We start from the raw sequence: 12,641 nt of genomic DNA, 5'->3' as shown, positions 1-12,641 counted from the left end.
TATAGACTGCATTTTTAATCAAGACTTATATTGGCTTATATCACACACAGGTTCCTAAATTAAATGGGCTTAGATTTTCAAATGTTTCATGCCAGGCAGAGAAAACCTTGGCCATTCTCCTAAGACAAGGGGGCCCCATTGATTTATAGTAGAAAAACAATTCTCAAAGTCATAAAAAGAGGAAATTAAAGGCTGAGAGCGAGGACACTGATCCTACATGATACAGAAGATAAAAAAGGCTGAGAAAACACCATTAGGAATGGGGAAAATAATACCATTTGCCTCCCAGTAAAATGAGCCAGATCTTCTTTCTAAGGTTGAAAGGCCAAGAGCAGTGAAAAAGGCAACTGGCTTGGCTAGAAGAAAAGAGAACATTTTTGAAAAGTCTTTTCTAAAGCTGTTTCTTAAACTGAGAGAGTTAAAAAGGCAATAAATGTTGAGAAGAGCTAATGGGAGAAGCATCTAGCTGGCTGGGAAAGGAGGGGGAAAGGGGGAGGTGTACACTGAAGAGGTTTCTTTTTAAAAGCTGTGTTTTACTGAGTTCCTTCCTTTTTACTTTGAAAAGCTTTATTCTTTTAAGAGGCTACCTATGATAAATGTATGGAATATATTAGCTTAAATATATTGGCTTAAATGTAATTATGCAAAGGATTTAAGAAATGCTAGATTCTTATTTCATAGAGTCATATTGCAATAGGAGACCAGAGGGGCAAATGAGCCTAGCCCCCCTGCCAGACAGAAGACGCCATCCAAGCAGTCTTGATATATAGTTGTCAGGCATTTGTTTAGAAACCTTAAATGAAGGAAATCTTTCAATGTTGATGTGAAACTCAAGATCCTTGACATCTGTTGAACATAAAAATGTAAGATTAACCATTTGTTTTAGAAGGCAATAGGGCAAGGAGGGCAAGAGGTGAGCTGGTAATTAAGATTCCATGTAAGATATATTATTACTTATATGTCATATATATAGCTCTTTGTCTCCCTTATAAGGGCAAGGAAGTGGGTGTATCTTTTGTGGGTGTATCTTTTGTGATTGGTTCTACCAAACAGCCAATAGGAATTTCAACCAGGCTGATTGGACAGAGGCAGCCACAGGAGGAGCAAAAGGGGCTGGATTAAGGGAATATAAGTGCTGGCCAGAATGGCAGGAGGCCAGGCCAGAGCTTGGTAACCATATACCACTGAGCCTCTCATTTATTTGTCTGACAAATAAATTATTATTTTAATTTCTCTATTGCTGCGTTGAATATTTCATTCCAGCTAAGCGTTAACCACAAGCAGGGTGCTACACTATGAAAGCACCACTTTAAACAGCCACAACTTGCCCCAAAGAATTCTGGGAGCTGTAGTTTGCAGAGAATTGTCAGGAGGCCTGAAATACACTCAGGAGTCCTGTAGTGATTTCATGCTCTTTACTGCAGCTTGTAAAACAGTGATTGAATTGCCCCCCCCCAAAAAAACCCAGGCTTTTATATACATTATTTACACAATGAGTCCTGTCTGACTGGCTGATTCTGCTTCCCCGCGGGAGCCTGATTCGTCTTTTCCTGCGGGCCAATCCATTGTTGCATTCTACGATCCTACCAGCCTAATAGGCAGATTAACTTCCTCCTGGAGCCTGATTGGTGTTTTCCTGCAAGCCAATCAGTTGTTGCATTCCAGGATCCTACCTGCCTATTGTTCTAGGATCCAAGCTTAGTACATAACAAGACCCATGTTTCCAGAGCTACAGTCCCCAGAGTTCCCTGGGAAGAAGGACCAAATAGGACAATAAGGGTCTGCTACCAACTCAACCTTGTCAAAACTACTTTTCCCAGAATTCTTTGGGAGAAGTCATGGCTATTTAAAGGGGTGCCATGGTGCTTTAAATATATGGTGTGCATGTGACCCAGGGCTCTAATTTACACAGGGAGCTTATTTGAGTATGTCATGGCACCCCAGCTCAACCCTGGGCCACTTACTGTGATAGGAAGGGAGATCTGGTCAAAGCTGAGTGCCCGCATCTGTTCTTGCTCCCTTCCCATGAACCTTTCACTGCCACCAGCTGAAGGGTTTTATATTTCCCAGGCTTCCTTCCACCAAGCAGCACTAAACACTCCCTCTTGGAGGAGTGCTGTTGCCTCTTAAACAAGGTATGGTTTAAAGCGAACAGAGACCGCAAAAAAATTTGTTAACAAAGAGCCAAATCAGGCAGGCTTATGAAGCACCTCAGACTGAGGTGAGCCGTTGATTTTGTGGTCAGTGCACGCCTCTAATTTAAATGCTATTTGAATTGGAATTTTCATGCAAAATTGAGAGAGAGAGAGAGAGAGAGAGAGAGAGAGAGAGAGAGAGAGAGAGAGAAGGAAACAGGAAGGACTACTCTATCAATGAATACATGTGAAACTGACACAGAATAGAAATAGTCTGTACACTCAATCTCAGAAGAAATGGAGTTGCACAGGGGTGCCAGGTATAATCAGTGTGTGACAAAAGCATCTTGGGGCTTGAAATGAGGAAAGTGCCAGATTCTGTTTATGAGCCAGTGAGGGCTGGTCTGCCAAGTTGCTTTGGAGTGAGAGCAGCATGCAGGCTTCATCCTTCTTTTGAAATCTCAAGGGGTGATGCCACAAGACAAAGGAGAAATGTTCACCATTGCCACCAGAGAGTTCCTGTCTGGCATCCTTTCTTAAAGACATGCTCTGAATAGTTTTGGAATGTGCAGATTCATCTCAGAGTAGCTTCTTTCCAGATCCTCTATTTGGTACAACATTGTGGGAACCAGCATCCCCTCCTTTTTGTTGTTGTTGTTGCCTGATCTTCTCACAACTGTCACCGATAAGTCATGGAAGCAGAGGTGCAGCATTGGGGGTGAGTTGAAGAAGCAGATGGGGCTGATCACCACAGGGGCTGACCTCATCCACTCAAGGCTTTTTCATAGTCCTGTACAAAATATTCTCTAATTACATTGATAAAATAAAACACACGCACAATAGAGTTTCTGGTTGCTGGGGAAAGTGTGTTGTATAAACCTATTATGCATGTGGTGGTGGTTTTTTAAAATCCAAGTCATTAGAGAATATTTGGTACACTACAACCAATGCTGCTGTGGTAAATTTTAAAGTGAAGGAGACTATTCCTATTGCCACACTCCCAAGGGGTGTTCAAAACATCCACACAGATGTGTTGAACCAGATAGATAGATAGATGATAGATACAAAACAGCAGCAATAAATGCTACAATACTACACAGTTTACAGTGGTACCTCAGGTTACAAATGCTTCAGGTTACAGACGCTTCAGGTTACAAACTCCACTAACCCACCCAGAAATGGTACCTCGGGTTAAGAATTTTGCTTCAGGATGAGAACAGAAATTGTGCTCCGGCGGCAGCAAAAGGCCCCATTAGCTAAAGTGGTTAAGAACAGTTTCAGGTTAAGAACGGACCTCCAGAACAAATTAAGTTCTTAACCTGAGGTACCACTGTATTAGGATCAGCAGCAGTGAGCTGGAAAAGGGTGAGAAAGTAGTTAGCATGTTGAAATTTGGCTGAGCACCCTGTGCACGGTTGTTCTGGGAACCACCCAAATCCATGGTGTTTGCTTCTAGCTGCATAGATTAGAGTTTGTTAAAACACACTGAGCTGTAACAAAGGATCTCCAGTCAGCTGAAGTGCAACCTGTAGCTTTTAATCAGAAATGCAGACAGAAATGCAGTGTTATCATTGAAACTGCTGCTACAAAGTTGGAATAGCATCAAAGGAAAGTTTCCAACCTCTGCTTAATTATGTTCACATTCCCGGACTTTTCTCCATGCTAATCTGTTGCAAACAGGAGTTAACACTTGAAAGCCCCATCCCCATCTCATTTGATCGCCAAAGCAAGGCAGGTTGGTCAGTGATTTTAGGCACTTAGGCAGATGATATCATTGCTGGTGCTGTGGGCATCTGCTCTGCCCCAGCCCACCACTAGGAGGAACTCCTTGTTCTTCCTAAAAAGCCATTCCAGACTCAGGGGAAGTCTCTAGAAAAGTGTGTGTGTAGCCTACAACATAGGAGGATTGGGCTGCAGCTGGGGGAACAGAAGCTTCCATCCCGCAACAACAATCAGATGAAACTCTAAGAGTGGTGTCTGTGTCAGTCTTTTGCAGCAAAACAAGAAGTCTTGTGGCACCTTAAAGACTTAACACATTTCCCATGGTGTAATCTTTTTGTGACCACAGGCCAAAACTTCCAGTAAAGGTGCAACATTTCAGCATCTGCTGTAGGGTACAGTGGCCCACAAAAACTTAAGCAACTATACAACCTTTAGAAGACATCTGAAGGCAGCCCTGTATAGGGAAGTCTTTTAATGGTTAATGTTTTGTTGTGTTTTTATATATGTTAGAAGCTGCCCAGAGTGGCTGGGCAAGTCAGATCGTTGGGGTATTATTATTATTATTATTATTTAACGCCTCTATTTTCATCAGAGAAATGTTGGAGGGTATGTTATTATGGCTTATCTCCTTGGCTTGGCAGTCACATAACTCCATACCTTCCAACATTTCTCTGATTAAAATAAGGATAACCTACCATAGCTGCCAGCATTTCTCCAATGACAAAAGGGACGTCCTAAGGAAAAGCAGGACATTCCATGATCAAATCAGAAACCAGGATGGCTTCTGTAAATCCAGAACTGTCCCTGGAAAATAGGGACACTTGGAGGGTCTGTAATAAATAAGTTAGGCCACATTCACGCGATACTATGATGCCACTTTAAACTGTCATGGCATCCTCCAAAGAATTCTGGGAGTTGCAGTTTGGTAAAAGTGCTGAGAGTTGTTAGGGGACCCCTATTTCCTTCACAATGTCAGAGCAGTTTAACAGCCAGTCCCTCTTACGTGTCGAGGTCCCCAGGGCCACCCCAATAACTCACACATCACACAGAAATTTTGTTTAAGGTTTTTGGCATAATTTTGGCCACAACTTTATTAAAATACAAAAATGTGAGTGGTTGCTTAGGCATTGGTTGAGACTATCTGCCCCCCCCCCATGGGGTACAGACTGACATTCTGCATGCCTGCGAAAGTCAGAAAAGGGGAATACACTTGGGGGTAGCGACGGAGCAGGGAACCTGCCCTCAGCCCTCCCCAAATGCAACCAGGGGCTCTTGCATGGCCCGAGCCCCTTGAGAGGGTGGACAAAAGCAATAGTGAGCCCCTGTATTCCTTTAACGGAATCCCTAGCAGCAGCAGCATTAGAGGGGCAGGCACAGCCAATCCATGCCCCTCAACCAACCAAACCATAAACCAATGCCTAACCGCAACCTGACAAGTTGTGACGATTTGCTACGCAGTAGGCAAAAACCAAATGGCCCCAGCCAATCAGCCAGATGGACAAAATTCCTACCGGGCCCCTGCCCCAAGAGCAGATGACCCCATGACAGGCATAGCAAGGTCAAAGCGAACAACCCTAAATATAGGGAGGGGGGACGGGCAATCCGATACACGGGGCAAAAAGAGGAAGCTCTACATCTCGTGCAGGGAGTTTTAGTATTTCTGGCTGGCAATCAACAAATGGCAACATTAACTTCTTCCCAATAACAAGGGAACAAAGGAAGCCCAATCACATCAGTGGCCAACAATCAATTAGCCCACCCCACAACTTTGGAGTGTTGGCCCTCACTGCAACACGTACTCTCCATGAAGGAGAACACGCTTTCCCAGGAAAGTCTGTGAAGTGCAACTCTGTTAGGAAAAAGACAGAGTTAACAAACTACAGATCCCAGAATTCTTTGGGAGAAGACATGATTGCTTAAAGTAGTGCTTTAATGTGTGAATGTAGCTCCAGTCTTTAAAGGTGCCAGAAGACTCCTCATTATTGGGGTTATTTTAAAAAATGCAAATACTCATCACCCTGAATATTTGCATTATTTTCATGGCTCCTGCTTCTTCACAACAGCAAAAAAAATGATACATGGCTCCAAAAAGCTACAGCAGCCACATAGAGAAAGGAATGCTGAATTTCACTGAAACAGTATAAATATCATTTATGAGTGTTAAAAAATAATTAACCAAAGTGCTGTTTGATAGTCATGAAAACAAAACATGAAACTTGGTGACATGCTTTGTCTCTACCCTAAAGTTGAGAAATAGTCACTTGCCGCCACCAAGAGGCAGCACAATACCAGAAAATAATAGTCTCTTGTAACTGAAATAAATGCATTTTATTTCGCACCTATATAAACACTTTTAGAGCAGTGTATTTATAAAATCATAGAGCGTACTACATCCACAGCTCGTTCAATATTAAAAAATGAATATAAATGAAAAACAATACAATTAAACACTGTCTAATCATTTACATAAAAAGGGCCACAAGTTTCTACTTGTGAAGGAACTGACGATGCATCTTCCCTTAAGGCCTGAAGGTTTAAAGCATGTATAGCCAATGTGGAATCTCCAGAGGTTGTGTACAACTCCCATCAGCCCCAGCCGTCATAGCTAATGCTCAGGGATGATGGGAGTTGTAGTCCAGATTTGCCCAGAGTGGCTGGGGCAACCCAGCCAGATGGGCAGGGGGTATAAAGAATATTATTATTCCAAAACTTATGGAGAGCACATTGAACTTACAGAGAGCACATATATTCATTCATAGCCACATTGGCTATGGCTTTAAGGAAAAGTGATTAATTATGTAATATTTGAAGGGAACGATCCTAGGCTGAGGTGACTACAGGACATGGGTGGCGCTGTGGTCTAAACCACTGACCCTCTTGGGCTTGCCAGTCAGAAGGTCTGCTTTTCAAATCCCCACGACGGAATGAGCTCCTGCTGCTCTGTCCCAGCTCCTGCCAACCTAGCAATTTGAAAGCGTGTCAGTGCAAGTAGATAAATAGGTACCACTGTGGTGGGAAGGTAAACGGTACTTCAGTCACGATGTTCCGTTGCGCCAGAAGTGGTTTAGTCATGCTGGCCACATGACCCAGAAAGCTGTCTGTCGACAAACGCCGGCTCCCTCGCCTGAAAGCAAGGTGAGCACCGCAACCCCATAGTCACCTTTGACTGGACTGGGTCCTTTACCTTTTACCTTACCTAGGATGCTGCAGAACTTCTTCTCTGTGGTCAAAGGTGCATCAGAGGTGGTGATTCACAGGTGCACCAGAAGTATAACTAAAAGGGTAGCACATGGTTCATTAACTGTGTCTAAATATATAACACAGTAATCACTTTGACACACTCCACTAATGGGTTGACTGCTCGTGGAACGGTTATTTTACTCTCTGTTAGTTTTGCTTAGCTATACAATTACCTTTAATCCCTATGCAAAAAGGGGTCCATTGGAATTTCTTGCCGAATGTCCTTTGAACTGATGCATGTGAGGAGGAAGTAGTAGGGCTCTCTGTATTGCTTTATTACTAATCAAATGAGGAGATGTGGCTTCCACGATCATTTCTGTAACAAAGCCGTTTTGGATTTCGTTTCCCCCCATCTGCTTCTCATTACCGAATCATGAGCTATGTAAATGGAAAGAAATGTCCTCCTCAATGCTGCATTCATATTCTGTCATCTGCGCAAACAGAAATTCACTACAGTGTGAAAGAAAAACAAGCATTCATTCAGCACGTGACATTTCTGAATGTAAAGGCGATGGAGTTATGTAAGTTTCCTGGGCATGCCAAAGTTATCCATCCCAAAGCAGTCCCCTTCGTAGGCAACATCACAGCGCCACAGAGACTTCACAGAAGTAGGCTAAATAAACAATGCCCTTCACGTATTTCACAGGGTTGCATCTTTTCTTTCTCTCTATGTTCTCTTCAATGTCCTTAAAAAATATGAATGTTTGGGGCATTCTAGTGAGAAATTATGGCTCTGCCATTTCCCCCACTCAGCTAAAATATCCGTTACATGAAACAACACTCATGCTTTCTAAACTTCACATTTCAAGATGTTTAAAGTATTACTGGCATCATCATTATTATTATTAGCCTAGCCTGGAGAAAAAGTATATGAAGCAAATTGTACAGATGCCATTCAAACATAGTGAAAGGAAATCTGGGGGCAGAAATTAGGTGCATAGTCACACGTGATATTTTTTGGATATGAATCTGGGTGTGGGAGAGTGCATAGGCAAAGGTAAAGGGATCCCTGACCATTAGGTCCAGTCGTGGCCGACTCTGGGGTTGCGGCACTCATCTCGCTTTATTGGCCGAGGAAGCTGTCGTACAGCTTCCGGGTCATGTGGCCAGCATGACTAAGCCGCTTCTGGCAAACCAGAGCAGTGCACAGAAATGCCATTTACCTTCCTGTGTGGTGTAGTGTGGTGTGGTGTAGTGGTTAAGAGCGATAGACTCATAATCTGGGGAACCAGGTTTGCGTCTCCGCTCCTCCACATACAGCTGCTGGGTGACCTTGGGCCAGTCACACTTCTTTGAAGTCTCTCAGCCCCACTCACATCACAGACTATTTGTTGTGGGGGAGGAAGGGAAAGGAGAATGCTAGCCGCTTTCAGACTCCTTCGGGTAGTGATAAAGTGGGATATCAAATCCAAACTCCTCTTCTTCTTCCCGCCAGAGTGGTACCTATTTATCTACTTGCACTTTGACGTGCTTTCAAACTGCTAGGTTGGCAGGTGCAGGGACTGAGCAATGGGAGCTCACCTCGTCGCAGGGATTCGAACCGCCGCCCTTCTGATCGGCAAGTCCTAGGCTCTGTGGTTTAACCCACAGCGCCACCCGCAGCCCTCCAGGGGGAGTGCATACCTGTGCACATAAACTGTGATGGCTAGTTCCAAAAAGCCATTTTGGCAGGATCTCCTAGATGTTCAATGAGCTTGTTTTTGCACTTCATGTCTAGAAAAAGTATATTCTGGCCCCAACCCATCATCTTCTAAGTCACAAGCAATTAGACTCAAGCGAATAATAACCAACTGGTGGCACTGATTTCAGTAAGATTTAAGAACAAACTACACATGATGTTAAGTTTGCAAGAGCACTTAATGTGCCATTTTTAGCCTTTAAATGTTAGATAGTAATTCGGAGGATCAGGAGGATCCTGAGATCAGAGATGGAAGGACAACCATCTCCCTGATTGTTGCCCAGATAAAGTTTCCAATCCAATACTATTTACTGGTACATGATTGAATCCCACCAAAAAATGTTAGCAGATTGAAAGCACCCTGTGCCAGGGCCATTGCATGCTCTTGACAATTTAACATTTAGTGAAAAATTGCTTCATGATCGTACCAAGAGACAAAACCATTTATCTAGATGGGGAGTAAATCAGAGTTGGCGGTGGGGTTAGCAGATGTGTAGAGCTTCTAACATCATTTTTTTAAAAATAAACTTGTAATTTTTTTCAGAGTTTGTAGACAAAGTGGAGCTGATGAGTAGAACAGACGTTACTACCATGAGATTATTTGTATAATAAGTTATGTTGTAAACCACTCTGAGATCTATGGATGGAGGGTGGTATACAAATTGGTTGGTTGGTTGAATTAATGAATGAATAAAATAGATGATTTGTGGTGAAATGTGAGGACTATGTTAATAGAGTGATTTTGCACTGTAATTTCAACAGTAGATGAGCTACAGATGAACAAGGAGATTCAACTCAAGATTTCATTTTTACTTTTTTGAAACATAGGCATTGTGGCCTACTTAGCAAATTCTGGAGCCTGTTTCCACCAGGGTGGCACACCTAGTGGAAAGTTGGCAGTTTCATCTAGCAAACTCAAGATCTAGTCAGTGTCTTTTCTGTTTGTAGATCTAGCAAACGAAGAGGGTAAGGAGCAAATATGAGCTGGCAGATGACCTCCAGGCATCTCCATTAACTTCAATGCTTGACCTAATGTTGAAGAGAAGGTAAGAAATTGAAATAATAATATCTGCATTTTTTGAAATATAGGGTGGAGTGGCATTATTGTGTGATGTCCATGACACCTAGGAACCCTTCTCAAATCATTTGATGGGATGAGTGGCTGAATTTCCCAGCGCTTTCCAAAACCCAGAGCAAACCTAGAGTCCTTATGAACACCCACCAAAAACTATGGTTTGTTTCTTACTATCAAATTAGAGCTGCTCCTCATTGCACTTACGCACATGACTGCAAGGGGAAAGGTCAGCACACAAATGTCTGATAGCTGAATCACACATTTCCTCTAAATTAAATTAGGTGCACTGCAGTCTAAACCCTGAAAAGTTTTGCATTTGGATTATGTTAGCCGCTCTGAGTCTGCCTTTGGCCGGAGAGGGTGGGATACAAATAAAAATGATGATGATGATGATGATGATGATGATGATCATTAGTGTTAAGAGCCATGCAGCCTCTCCAATTTCCTGTGCTTCTGACTGAGTGGGTCTCTATTCGGGGCACGGCTCCACTGAGGACCAAATGACACATTATGTTAAGCTTGTGATGGGCAGCTTTAGGTAAAGGTAAAGGGACCCCTGACCATTAGGTCCAGTCGTGGTCGACTCTGGGGTTGCGGCGCTCGTCTCGCTTTACTGGCCGAGGGAGCCGGCATACAGTTTCCAGGTCATGTGGCCAGCATGACTAAGCTGCTTCTGGCAAACCAGAGCAGCGCACGGAAACGCCGTTTACCTTCCCACTGGAGTGGTACCTATTTATCTACTTGAACTTTGATGTGCTTTTGAACTGCTAGGTTGGCAGGAGCAGGGACCGAGCAATGGGAGCTCACCCCATCGCGGAGATTCGAACTGCCGACCTTCTGATCGGCAAGTCCTAGGCTCTGTGGTTTAACCCACAGCGCCACCCGCGTCCCTTATGGGCAGCTTTACAACTGCCTAAATATTAGCCATGGCGGTGGTGGGTGGCGATCAGAATCAGAACTGTATGGCATGATAAGGGAATTTAATCCTCTGCCCCCTTTAGGGTCCCAATCAAGATATTCTTCCAGCAGCTGAAATTTCTCCTAGGCTCACTTAGAACGTTTTGTGCAGCCAAGGACTTCTCAGTTCATTTTACCACTGTTAATTTATAGGATGGGAACATCTGGATTGTCAGCCACGTAGACCAACATATCTTGGAGAAGCATTGTTTTTGTGTCTATCTAGGTGGTCACTCTATTCAGTGGTAGCTTGTGGCTATTTGTCTCTTTTGGCGGATATAGTGGCACAGGGTATAACCTCATTTATATGAAGGTAATGAAAATCAGGACCAATGTTTTGGTAGGCCTACAGTTGCTAGAATCATGTGTTTCCATTTGACTTATGGTAGAAACATCACAATTAGCTATCAGATATCCCAAAACCATTCCAAGAACCTTGAATTTAGCTGGTTTTATTCTTAAAGAGATTTCAATGAGTAGCATGTGTTTTGACAGAGCAGCCTGTTTATTATTAGTTGAAGCATTTTGCTGGACCACAACTGGTTATAAACATTTAAAGAGCTACGAACTTCAAATTGCTCTATTTGAACTTTGGAATTGCCTTTCTGCATTGATTTGGAAGTATGTGAGGATTTGGTAAATGGACTCTAGTCTAGCTAGAGTTAGTTGTAACTAAATCCTATTGACTGAAATTATTTGTGACCAACAGTGCACTCATATACTTATACTCAGAAACAAGCCCCACTGACTTCAGTAACAGCGGGTTACATAACTGGGTCTTATTTCCAGGTAAGAGTGTATAGAACCGCAACCCAACTTATCCCATTTCAATGGGATTCAATAACTTTAGCTGAAGTGAAGCTATTGTAATTGTGAATATGACTCTTAATACAGACATGTTATATTTGAGATGTCAAATGTTTCCTGTCTGTGGTTTTTTGCTGCTGCTGCTGCCCTTGGGGAAGTGGCTTTAATTAAGAACTATTTTTCCTTGTGAATAACCATGTATCTTAATAGATGCTCCTGTGTCACATTTCTATTCCAAGAAGGATCTCAGGATTCAATTTTCTTTCATACAAAGGGGATGTGAGTTGGACGTGATCAGTCAATCCAGTTACAAGTAATTAATGACTTCACTGCAAATGTGCTTGCATCAAAGCCAATAATAACAGCGAGGGCCAGAGTTTTGAAAGGGGCTCAGAGCCAGATTCACGAGAGTGCTCTCCCTCCCTCCCTCTACCCCAAAATAAATACCAGATTTTGAACAGGACTTAGCTCCTTCTTTGCACACAAAGGAAAGGGGCAGATTTTTCAAAAGTGCCAGCCGACTAGAATCTGTGGAAGTGTGAGGGTCATGACATCAGGCTTAGCTATGTGGGTGAAGGCTTCAGAGAATGGCCTTCCCACATGGATTGTTATGTACTGAGTTGAATAGGATCCAAAATGCAGCAGTCTGATTGGTCCTAGAACAATAGGATCCAAAAATGCAGCAGTCTGATTGGTCCTAGAACAATAGGATCCAGAATGCAGCAGTCTGATTGGTCCACAGGAGCCACCCAATCCAGCTGCAGGTGGAAGTAAATCCGCAACCTGATTGGCCTACAGGTGAATCCCGGAATTAGCCAATCACATGGTGTCCATTGTGTAAATAATTGTCAGAGCTGCCTCTAGGTCCCAGCACACAGAGGACCAACGCCAGGCTGATGTTATGTACAAAAGTCTTTATTGAAGTTTAATTTCCATTTCAAAGCCAGAGCGTGCAGCCCTACGTCTAGACTCTAGATCAGCGAAGTCCCGTCTGAGTCTCCGCCCCTTCCACACCAGTTTAAGATCC

The sequence above is a fragment of the Podarcis erhardii genome (assembly GCF_964252035.2).
Source record: "Podarcis erhardii genome assembly, chromosome: 5".
In the NCBI taxonomy this organism is placed as follows: domain Eukaryota; kingdom Metazoa; phylum Chordata; class Lepidosauria; order Squamata; family Lacertidae; genus Podarcis; species Podarcis erhardii.
Note: the sequence above shows the minus strand (reverse complement) of the source record.